Consider the following 12,716-nt stretch of genomic DNA (forward strand, 5'->3'; position numbering starts at 1 on the left):
GCCCCTCAAACTAATGCAGCCACTCAATCAAAGGCAGTCTCTCAAACTAATGCAGCCACTCAAACTGAGACAGCCGCTCAAACTAAGCCAACCCCACAAACTAAGGCAGCCCCTCAAACTAATGCAGCCGCTAAAACTAAGGCAGCCCCTCAAACTCAGGAAGCCTCTCAGACTAAGGCAGCCGCTCAAACTAAGGCAGACTCTCAAACTAATGCAGCCCCTCAATCTAAGGCAGCCCCTCAACAAAGGCAGCCGCTCAAAATAAAGCATCCCATCAAACTAATGCAGCCCCTCAAACTAAGGCAGCCCCTCAAACTAAGGCAGCCCCTCAAACTAATGCAGCCCCTCAAACTAATGCAGCCCTCAATCTAAGGCAGCCCATCAAACAAATGCAGCCCCTCAAACTACGTCAGCCCCTCAAACTAAGTCAGCCCCTCAAACTAATGCAGCCAGTCAATCAAAGGCAGACTCTCTAACTAATGCAGCCGCACAAACGAAGGCAGCCCCTCAAACCCAGGCAGCTTCTCAAACTAACGCAGCCGCTCAAACTAAGGCAGCCTCTAAAAGTAAGGCAGACCCTCAAAGTAAGGCAGCCGCTCAAACTAAGGCAGACTCTCAAACTAAGGCAGACCCTCAAACTAAGGGAGGGCCTCAACTAAAAGCAGCCCCTCAAACTAATGCAGCCGCTCAAATTAAGGCAGCCCCTCAAACTAATGCAGCCTCTAAAAGTAAGGCAGACCCTCAAATTAAGGCAGCCGCTCAAACTAAGGCAGACTCTCAAACTAAGACAGCCCCTCAAACTAAGGCAGCCGCTCAAACTAATGCAGACTCTCAAACTAAGGCAGCCGTCAAACTAAGGCAGCCGCTCAAACTAAGGCAGCCTCTCAAATTAAGGGAGCCGCTCAAACAAAGGCAGCCCCTCAAAGTAAGGCAGCCTCTCAAACTAAGGCACTCCCTCAAAGTAATGCAGCCCCTCAATCTAAGGCAGCCCCTCATTCTAATGCAACCCCTCAAACTAATGCAGCCCCTCAAACGAAGGCAGCCCCTCAAACGAAGGCAGGCCCTCTAACTAAGACAACCCCTCAAACGAAGGCATCCCCTCAAACTAAAGCAGACTCTCAAACTAATGCAACCACTCAATCTAAGGCAGCCCCTCAAACTAATGCAGCCTCTAAAAGTAAGGCAGACCCTCAAATTAAGGCAGCCGCTCAAACTAAGGCAGACTCTCAAACTAAGGCAGCCCCTCAAACTAAGGCAGCCTCTAAAAGTAAGGCAGACCCTCAAACTAAGGCAGCCGCTCAAACTAAGGCAGACTCTCAAACTAAGGCAGACCCTCAAACTAAGGGAGCGCCTCAACTAAAAGCAGCCCCTCAAACTAATGCAGCCGCTCAAATTAAGGCAGCCCCTCAAACTAATGCAGCCTCTAAAAGTAAGGCAGACCCTCAAATTAAGGCAGCCGCTCAAACTAAGGCAGACTCTCAAACTAAGGCAGCCCCTCAAACTAAGGCAGCCCCTCAAACTAAGGCAGCTGCTCAAACTAATGCAGACGCTCAAACTAAGGCAGCCGTCAAACTAAGGCAGCCGATCAAACTAAGGCAGCCTCTCAAATTAAGGGAGCCGCTCAAACTAAGGCAGACTCTCAAACTAAGACAGCCCCTCAAACTAAGGCAGCCGCTCAAACTAATGCAGACTCTCAAAGTAAGGCAGCCGTCAAAGTAAGGCAGCCGCTCAAACTAAGGCAGCCTCTCAAATTAAGGGAGCCGCTCAAACAAAGGCAGCCCCTCAAAGTAAGGCTGCCTCTCAAACTAAGGCACTCCCTCAAAGTAATGCAGCCCCTCAATCTAAGGCAGCCCCTCATTCTAATGCAACCCCTCCAACTAATGCAGCCCCTCAAACGAAGGCAGCCCCTCTAACTAAGCCAACCCCTCAAACGAAGGCATCCCCTCAAACTAAAGCAGACTCTCAAACTAATGCAACCACTCAATCTAAGGCAGCACCACAAACTAAGCCAACCCCTCAAACTAAGGCAGCCCCTCAAAATAATGCACCCCTCAAACTAATGCAGACCCTCAATCTAATGCAGCCCCTCAAACTAATGCAGCCACTCAATCAAAGGCAGACTCTCAAACTAATGCAGCCCCTCAATCAAAGGCAGCCCCTCAAACTCAGCCAACCCCTCAAAGTAAGGCAGCCCCTCAAACTAAGGCAGACTCTCAAACTAATGCAGCCCCTCAATCGAAGGCAGCCCCTCAATCTAATGCAACCCCTCAAACTAATGCAGCCCCTCAAACTAAGGCAGCCCCTCAAACTAAGCCAACCCCTCCAACTAAGCCAACCCCTCAAACTAAGGCAGACTCTCAAACTAATGCAGCCACTCAATGTAAGGCAGCCCCTCAAACTAATGCAGCCGCTCAAACAAATGCAGACCCTCAATCTAATGCAGCCCCTCAAACTAAGGCATCCCCTCAAACTAATGCAGCCCCTCAAACTAATGCAGCCCTCAATCTAAGGCAGCCCATCAAACAAATGCATCCCATCAAACTACGTCAGCCCCTCAAACTAAGTCAGCCCCTCAAACTAATGCAGCCACTCAATCAAAGGCAGACTCTCTAACTAATGCAGCCGCACAAACGAAGGCAGCCCCTCAAACCCAGGCAGCCTTTCAAACTAACGCAGCCGCTCAAACTAAGGCAGCCTCTAAAAGTAAGGCAGACACTCAAACTAAGGCAGCCGCTCAAACTAAGGCAGACTCTCAAACTAAGGCAGACTCTCAAACTAAGGCAGACCCTCAAACTAAGGGAGCGCCTCAACTAAAAGCAGCCCCTCAAACTAATGCAGCCGCTCAAATTAAGGCAGCCCCTCAAACTAATGCAGCCTCTAAAAGTAAGGTAGACCCTCAAATTAAGGCAGCCGCTCAAACTAAGGCAGACTCTCAAACTAAGGCAGCCCCTCAAACTAAGGCAGCCCCTCAAACTAAGGCAGCTGCTCAAACTAATGCAGACGCTCAAACTAAGGCAGCCGTCAAACTAAGGCAGCCGATCAAAGTAAGGCAGCCTCTCAAATTAAGGGAGCCGCTCAAACTAAGGCAGCCCCTCAAAGTAAGGCAGCCTCTCAAACTAAGGCACTCCCTCAAAGTAATGCAGCCCCTCAATCTAAGGCAGCCCCTCATTCTAATGCAACCCCTCAAACTAATGCAGCCCCTCAAACTAAGGCAGCCCCTCTAACTAAAGCAGACTCTCAAACTAATGCAGCCACTCAATCTAAGGCAGCCCCACAAACTAAGCCAACCCCTCAAACTAAGGCAGCCCCTCAAAATAATGCAGCCCCTCAAACTAATGCAGACCCTCAATCTAATGCAGCCCCTCAAACTAATGCAGCCACTCAATCAAAGGCAGACTCTCAAACTAATGCAGCCCCTCAATCAAAGGCAGCCCCTCAAACTCAGCCAACCCCTCAAAGTAAGGCAGCCCCTCAAACTAAGGCAGACTCTCAAACTAATGCAGCCCCTCAATCGAAGGCAGCCCTCATTCTAATGCAACCCCTCAAGCTAATGCAGCCCCTCAAACTAAGGCAGCCCCTCTAACTAAGCCAACCCCTCAAACTAAGGAATCCCCTCAAACTAAGGCAGACTCTCAAACTAATGCAGCCACTCAATCTAAGGCAGCCCCTCAAACTAAGCCAACCCCTCAAACTAAGGCAGCCCCTCAAAATAATGCAGCCCCTCAAACTAATGCAGCCACTCAATCAAAGGCAAGCTCTCAAACTAATGCAGCCACTCAATCAAAGGCAGCCCCTCAAACTCAGCCAACCACTCAAACTAAGGCAGCCCCTCAATCTAAGGCAGACTCTCAAACTAATGCAGCCCCTTAAAGTAAGGCAGCCCCTCAAACTAAGGGAGTGCCTCAACCAAAGGCAGCCCCTCAAACTAAGGCAGCCCCTCTAACTAAGCCAACCCATCAAACTAAGGCATCCCCTCATATTAAGGCAGACTCTCAAACTAATGCAGCCACTCAAAGTAAGGCAGCCTCTCAAACTAAGGCACTCCCTCAAAGTAATGCAGCCCCTCAATCTAAGGCAGCCCCTCATTCTAATGCAACCCCTCAAACTAATGCAGCCCCTCAAACTAAGGCAGCCCCACTAACTAAGCCAACCCCTCAAACGAAGGCATCCCCACAAACTAAAGCAGACTCTCAAACTAATGCAGCCACTCAATCTAAGGCAGCCGCACAAACTAAGCCAACCCCTCAAACTAAGGCAGCCCCTCAAAATAATGCAGCCCCTCAAACTAATGCAGACCCTCAATCTAATGCAGCCCCTCAAACTAATGCAGCCACTCAATCAAAGGCAAGCTCTCAAACTAATGCAGCCACTCAATCAAAGGCAGCCCCTCTAACTAAGCCAACCCATCAAACTAAGGCATCCCCTCATATTAAGACAGACTCTCAAACTAATGCAGCCACTCATTCTCAGGCAGCCCCTCAAACAAAGCCAACCCCTCAAACTTGGGCATCCCCTCAAACTAATGCAGACCCTCAAACCAAGGCAGCCGCTCAAATTAAGGCAGCCCCTCAAACTAAGGGAGCCGCTCAAACTAAGGCAGCACCTCAAACTCAGGCAGCCGCTCAAACTAAGGCATCCCCTCAAACTGAGACAGCCGCTCAAACTAATGCAGCCCCTCAGTCTAAGGCAGCCGCTCAAACTAAGGCAGCCCCTCAAACTAAGACAGTCGCTCAAACTAATGCAGCCCCTCAAACTAAGGCAGCCGCTCAAATTAAGGCAGCCCCTCAAACTATGGCAGACTCTCAAACGAAGGCAGCCCCTCAAACTTAGGCAGCCTCTCAAACTAAGGCTGCCCCTTAAACTAATGCAGCCCCTCAAACTAATGCAGAACTCTACCTAAGGCAGCCCCTCAAACTAAGGCAGCCCCTCAAACTAATGCAGCCCCTCAAACTAATGCAGCCCCTCAATCTAAGGCAGCCCCTCAATCTAAGGCAGCCCCTCAAACTAATGTACCCACTCAAACCAATGCAGCCCCTCAAACTAATGCAGCCCCTCAATCTAAGGCAGCCCCTCAAACTAATGTACCCACTCAAACCAATGCAGCCCCTCAAACCCATGCAGCCACTCAATCAAAGCCAGACTCTCAAACTAATGCTGCCGCTCAAACTAAGGCAGCCCCTCAAACCCAGGCAGCCTCTCAAACTAACGCAGCCGCTGAAACTAAGGCAGCTTGTCAAAGTAAGGCAGACCCTCAAACTAAGGGAGCGCCTCAACCAAAGGCAGCCCCTCAAACTAATGCAGCCGCTCAAATTAAGGCAGCCCCTCAAACTAAGGCAGCCTCTAAAAGTAAGGCAGACCCTCAAACTAAGGCAGCCGCTCAAACTAAGGCAGACTCTCGAACTAAGGCAGACCCTCAAACTAAGGGAGCGCCTCAACTAAAAGCAGCCCCTCAAACGAATGCAGCCGCTCAAATTAAGGCAGCCCCTCAAACTAAGGCAGCCTCTAAATTTAAGGCAGCCCCTCAAACTAAGGCAGCCGCTCAAACTAATGCAGACTCTCAAACTAAGGCAGCCGCTCAAACGAAGGCAGCCTCTGAAATTAAGGCAGCCGCTCAAACTAAGGCAGCCCCTCAAAGTAAGGCAGCCTCTCAAACTAAGGCACTCCCTCAAACTAATGCAGCCCCTCAATCTAAAGCAGCCCCTCATTCTAATGCAGCCCCTCAAACTAAGGCAGCCCCTCAAACTAAGGCAGCCCCTCAATCTAAGCCAACCCCTCAAACTAAGGCATCCCCTCAAACTAAGGCAGACTCTCAAACTAATGCAGCCACTCAATCTAAGGCAGCCCCTCAAATTAAGCCAACCCCTCAAACTAAGGCAGCCCCTCAAACTAAGGCAGCCCCTCAAAATAATGCGGCCCCTCAAACTAATGCAGACCCTCAATCTAATGCAGCCCCTCAAACTAATGCAGCCACTCACTCAAAGGCAGACTCTCAAACTAATGCAGCCACTCAATCTAAGGCAGCCCCTCAAACTAAGCCAACCCCTCAAACTAAGGCAGCCCCTCAAACTAAGGCAGCCCCTCAAACTAATGTACCCACTCAAACCAATGCAGCCCCTCAAACCCATGCAGCCACTCAATCAAAGCCAGACTCTCAAACTAATGCTGCCGCTCAAACTAAGGCAGCCCCTCAAACCCAGGCAGCCTCTCAAACTAACGCAGCCGCTGAAACTAAGGCAGCTTGTCAAAGTAAGGCAGACCCTCAAACTAAGGGAGCGCCTCAACCAAAGGCAGCCCCTCAAACTAATGCAGCCGCTCAAATTAAGGCAGCCCCTCAAACTAAGGCAGCCTCTAAAAGTAAGGCAGACCCTCAAACTAAGGCAGCCGCTCAAACTAAGGCAGACTCTCGAACTAAGGCAGACCCTCAAACTAAGGGAGCGCCTCAACTAAAAGCAGCCCCTCAAACGAATGCAGCCGCTCAAATTAAGGCAGCCCCTCAAACTAAGGCAGCCTCTAAATTTAAGGCAGCCCCTCAAACTAAGGCAGCCGCTCAAACTAATGCAGACTCTCAAACTAAGGCAGCCGCTCAAACGAAGGCAGCCTCTGAAATTAAGGCAGCCGCTCAAACTAAGGCAGCCCCTCAAAGTAAGGCAGCCTCTCAAACTAAGGCACTCCCTCAAACTAATGCAGCCCCTCAATCTAAAGCAGCCCCTCATTCTAATGCAGCCCCTCAAACTAAGGCAGCCCCTCAAACTAAGGCAGCCCCTCAATCTAAGCCAACCCCTCAAACTAAGGCATCCCCTCAAACTAAGGCAGACTCTCAAACTAATGCAGCCACTCAATCTAAGGCAGCCCCTCAAATTAAGCCAACCCCTCAAACTAAGGCAGCCCCTCAAACTAAGGCAGCCCCTCAAAATAATGCGGCCCCTCAAACTAATGCAGACCCTCAATCTAATGCAGCCCCTCAAACTAATGCAGCCACTCACTCAAAGGCAGACTCTCAAACTAATGCAGCCACTCAATCTAAGGCAGCCCCTCAAACTAAGCCAACCCCTCAAACTAAGGCAGCCCCTCAAACTAAGGCAGCCCCTCAAAATAATGCGGCCCCTCAAACGAATGCAGACCCTCAATCTAATGCAGCACCACAAACTAATGCAGCCACTCATTCAAAGGCAGACTCTCAAACTAATGCAGCCCCTCAATCTAAGGCAGCTCCTCATTCTAATGCAACCCCTCAAACTAATGCAGCCCCTCAAACTAAGGCAGCCCCTCTAACTAAGCCAACCCCTGAAACTAAGGAATCCCCTCAAACTAAGGAATCCCCTCAAACTAATGCAGCCACTCAATCTATGGCAGCCCCTCACTAAGCCAACCCCTCAAACTAAGGAAGCCGCTCAAAGTAATGCAGCCCCTCAAACAAATGCAGCCCCTCAATCTAATGCAGCCCCTCAAACTAATGCAGCCACTCAATCAAAGGCAAGCCCTCAAACTAATGCAGCCCCTCAAACTAAGGCAGCCCCTCTAACTAAGCCAACCCATCAAACTAAGGCATCCCCTCATACCAAGGCAGACTCTCAAACTAATGCAGCCACTCAATCTAAGGCAGCCCCTCAAACAAAGCCAACCCCTCAAACTAAGGCATCCCCTCAAACTTAGGCAGACTCTCAAACTAATGCAGCCACTCAATCTAAGGCAGCCCCTTAATCTAAGACAGCCCCTCAAACTAATGCAGCCCCTCAAACCAAGGCAGCCGCTCAAACTAAGGCAATCCCTCAAACTAAGGCAGCCGCTAAAACTAAGGCAGCCCCTCAAACTCAGGCAGCCGCTCAAACTAAGGCAGCCCCTCAAACTGAGACAGCCGCTCAAACTAATGCAGCCCCTCAGTCTAAAGCAGCCCCTCAAACTCAGGCAGCCTCTCAATCTAAGGCAGCCGCTCAAACTAAGGCAGCCCCTCAAACTAAGACAGTCGCTCAAACTAATGCAGCCCCTCAAACTAAGGCAGCCGCTCAAATTAATGCAGCCCCTCAAACTATGGCAGACTCTCAAACGAAGGCAGCCCCTCAAACTTAGGCAGCCTATCAAACTAAGGCTGCCCCTTAAACTAATGCAGCCCCTCAAACTAATGCAGAACTCTATCTGAGGCAGCCCCTCAAACTAATGCAGCCCCTCAAACTAATGCAGCCCCTCAAACTAATGCAGCACCACAATCTAAGGCAGCCCCTCAAACTAATGTAGCCACTCAAACTAATGCAGCTCCTCAAACTAATGCAGCCCCTCAATCAAAGGCAGCCCTTCAAACTAATGCACCCCCTCAAACTCATGCAGCCCCTCAAACTAATGCAGCCCCTGAATCTAAGGCAGCCCCTCAAACTAATACAGCCACTGAATCAAAGGCAGACTCTCAAACTAATGCAGTCACTCAATCAAATGCAGCCCCTCAAACTAAGGCAGCCCCTCAAACTAAGGCAGACTCTCAAACTGACGCTGCCCCTTAAAGTAAGGCAGCCCTACAAACTAAGGGAGCGCCTCAACCAAAGGCAGCCCCTCAAACTAATGCAGCCACTCAAACTAAGGCAGCCCCTCAAACTCAGGCAGCCTCTCAAACTAAGGCAGCCGCTGAAACTAAGGCAGCCTGTCAAACTAAGGCAGCCGCTCAAACTAAGGCAGCCGCTCAAACTAAGGCAGACTCTCAAACTAAGGCAACCCCTCAAACTAAGGCAGCCGCTTAAACTAAGGCAGACTCTCAAACTAAGGCAGCCTCTCAAACTAAGGCAGCCTCTCAAACTAAGTCAGCCGCTCAATCCAAGGCAGCCCCTCAACTAAGGCAGCCGCTCAAAATAAAGCATCCCATCAAACTAATGCACCCCTCAATCTAAGGCAGCCCATCAAACAAATGCAGCCCCTCAAACTACGTCAGCCCCTCAAACTAAGTCAGCCCCTCAAACTAATGCAGCCACTCAATCAAAGGCAGACTCTCAAACTAATGCAGCCGCTCAAAGTAAGGCAACCCCTCAAACCCAGGCAGCCTCTCAAACTAACGCAGCCGCTCAAAATAAGGCAGCCTGTCAAAGTAAGGCAGACCCTCAAACTAAGGGAGCGCCTCAACCAAAGGCAGCCCCTCAAACTAATGCAGCCGCTCATATTAAGGCAGCCCCTCAAACTAAGGCAGCCTCTAAAAGTAAGGCAGACCCTCAAACTAAGGCAACCGCTCAAACTAAGGCAGACTCTCAAACTAAGGCAGACCCTCAAACTAAGGGAGCGCCTCAACTAAAAGCAGCCCCTCAAACTAATGCAGCCGCTCAAATTAAGGCAGCCCCTCAAACTAATGCAGCCTCTAAAAGTAAGGCAGACCCTCAAACTAAGGCAGCCGCTCAAACTAAGGCAGACTCTCAAACTAAGGCAGCCCCTCAAACTAAGGCAGCCGCTCAAACTAAGGCAGACTCTCAAACTAAGGCAGCCGCTCAGACTAAGTCAGACGCTCAAACTAAGGCAGCCTCTCAAATTAAGGCAGCCGCTCAAACTAAGGCAGCCCCTCAAAGTAAGGCAGCCTCTCAAAATAAGGCACTCCCTCAAAGTAATGCAGCCCCTCAATCTAAGGCAGCCCCTCATTCTAATGCAACCCCTCAAACTAATGCAGCCCCTCAAACTGAGGCAACCCCTCATACTAAGAAAGCCCCTCTAACTAAGCCAACCCCTCAAACTAAGGAATGCCCTCAAACTAAGGCAGACCCTCAAACTAATGCAGCCACTCAATCAAAGGCAGCCCCTCAAACTCAGCCAACCCCTCAAACTAAGGCAGCCCCTCAAACTAAGGCAGCCCCTCAAACTAAGGCAGCCGCTCAAACTAAGGCAGACTCTCAAACTAAGGCAGCCGCTCAGACTAAGTCAGACGCTCAAACTAAGGCAGCCTCTCAAATTAAGGCAGCCGCTCAAACTAAGGCAGCCCCTCAAAGTAAGGCAGCCTCTCAAAATAAGGCACTCCCTCAAAGTAATGCAGCCCCTCAATCTAAGGCAGCCCCTCATTCTAATGCAACCCCTCAAACTAATGCAGCCCCTCAAACTGAGGCAACCCCTCATACTAAGAAAGCCCCTCTAACTAAGCCAACCCCTCAAACTAAGGAATGCCCTCAAACTAAGGCAGACCCTCAAACTAATGCAGCCACTCAATCAAAGGCAGCCCCTCAAACTCAGCCAACCCCTCAAACTAAGGCAGCCCCTCAAACTAAGGCAGACTCTCAAACTAATGGAGCACCTCAATCGAAGGCAGCCCCTCAAACTAAGGGAGCGCCTCAACCAAAGGCAGCCCCTCAAACTAAGGCAGCCCCTCTAACTAAGCCAGCCCATCAAACTAAGGCATCCCCTCATATTAAGGCAGATTCTCAAACTAATGCAGCCACTCAATCTCAGGCAGCCCCTCAAACAAAGCCAACCCCTCAAACTAAGGCATCCCCTCAAACTAAGGCCGACTCTCAAACTAAGGCAGACTCTCAAACTAAGTCTGCCCCTTAATCTAAGACAACCCCTCAAACTAATGCAGCCCCTCAAACCAAGGCAGCCCCTCAAACTAAGGCAGCCGCTCAAACTAAGGCAGCCCCTCAAACTCAGGCAGCCGCTCAAACTAAGGCAGCCCCTCAAACTGAGACAGCCGCTCAAACTAATGCAGCCCCTCAGTCTAAAGCAGCCACTCAAACTCAGGCAGCCTCTCAATCTAAGGCAGCCGCTCATACTAAGGCAGCCCCTCAAACTAAGACAGTCGCTCAAACTAATGCAGCCCCTCAAACTAAGGCAGCCGCTCAAACTGAGGCAGCCCCTCAAACTATGGCAGTCTCTCAACCGAAGGCAGCGCCTCAAACTTCGGCAGCCTCTCAAACTAAGGCTGCCCCTCAAAATAATGCAGCCCCTCAAACTAATGCAGAACTCTACCTAAGGCAGCCCCTCAAACTAAGGCAGCCCCTCAACCTAATGCAGCCCCTCAACCTAATGCAGCCCCTCAAACTAATGCAGCCCCTCAATATAAGGCAGCCCCTCAAACTAATGTACCCACTCCAACCAATGCAGCCCCTCAAACTAATGCAGCCCCTCAATCAAAGGCAGCCCCTCAAACTAATGCAGCCACTCAATCAAAGGCAGTCTCTCAAACTAATGCAGCCACTCAATCAAACGCAGCCCCTCTAACTAAGCCAACCCCACAAACTAAGGCAGCCCCTCAAACTAATGCAGACTCTCAAACTGACGCTGCCCCTGAAAGTAAGGCAGCCCTGCAAATTAAGGGAGCGCCTCAACCAAAGGCAGCCCCTCAAACTAATGCAGCCGCTCAAACTAAGGCAGCCCCTCAAACTCAGGAAGCCTCTCAAACTAAGGCAGCCGCTGAAACTGAGGCAGCCGCTGAAACTAAGGCAGCCTGTCAAAATAAGGCAGCCGCTCAAACTAAGGCAGACTCTCAAACTAAGGCAACCCCTCAAACTAAGGCAGCCGCTCAAACTAAGGCTGACTCTCAAACTAAGGCAGCCTCTCAAACTAAGTCAGTCGCTCAAACTAAGTCAGTCGCTCAAACTAAGGCAGCCCCTCAACTAAGGCAGCCCCTCAAAATAAAGCATCCCATCAAACTAAGGCAGCCCCTCAAACTAATGCAGCCCCTCAAACTAATGCAGCCCTCAATCTAAGGCAGCCCTCAATCTAAGGCAGCCCTCAATCTAAGGCAGCCCATCAAACAAATGCAGCCCCTCAGACTCCGTCAGCCCCTCAAACTAAGTCAGCCCCTCAAACTAATGCAGCCACTCAATCAAAGGCAGACTCTCTAACTAATGCAGCCGCACAAACGAAGGCAGCCCCTCAAACCCTGGCAGGTTCTCAAACTAACGCAGCCGCTCAAACTAAGGCAGCCTCTAAAAGTAAGGCAGACCCTCAAACTAAGGCAGCCGCTCAATCTAATGCAGACTCTCAAACTGACGCTGCCCCTGAAAGTAAGGCAGCCCTGCAAATTAAGGGAGCGCCTCAACCAAAGGCAGCCCCTCAAACTAATGCAGCCGCTCAAACTAAGGCAGCCCCTCAAACTCAGGAAGCCTCTCAAACTAAGGCAGCCGCTGAAACTGAGGCAGCCGCTGAAACTAAGGCAGCCTGTCAAAATAAGGCAGCCGCTCAAACTAAGGCAGACTCTCAAACGAAGGCAACCCCACAAACTAAGGCAGCCGCTCAAACTAAGGCTGACTCTCAAACTAAGGCAGCCTCTCAAACTAAGTCAGTCGCTCAAACTAATGCAGCCCCTCAATCTAAGGCAGCCCCTCAACTAAGGCAGCCGCTCAAAATAAAGCATCCCATCAAACTAATGCAGCCCCTCAAACTAAGGCAGCCCCTCAAACTAAGGCAGCCCCTCAAACTAATGCAGCCCTCAATCTAAGGCAGCCCATCAAACAAATGCAGCCCCTCAGACTCCGTCAGCCCCTCAAACTAAGTCAGCCCCTCAAACTAATGCAGCCACTCAATCAAAGGCAGACTCTCTAACTAATGCAGCCGCACAAACGAAGGCAGCCCCTCAAACCCTGGCAGGTTCTCAAACTAACGCAGCCGCTCAAACTAAGGCAGCCTCTAAAAGTAAGGCAGACCCTCAAACTAAGGCAGCCGCTCAATCTAAGGCAGACTCTCAAACTAAGGCAGACCCTCAAACTAAGGGAGCGCCTCAACTAAAAGCAGCCCCTCAAACTAAGGCAGACTCTCAAACT

Source organism: Heterodontus francisci, unplaced genomic scaffold, assembly GCF_036365525.1.
Source record: "Heterodontus francisci isolate sHetFra1 unplaced genomic scaffold, sHetFra1.hap1 HAP1_SCAFFOLD_53, whole genome shotgun sequence".
NCBI lineage: Eukaryota > Metazoa > Chordata > Chondrichthyes > Heterodontiformes > Heterodontidae > Heterodontus > Heterodontus francisci.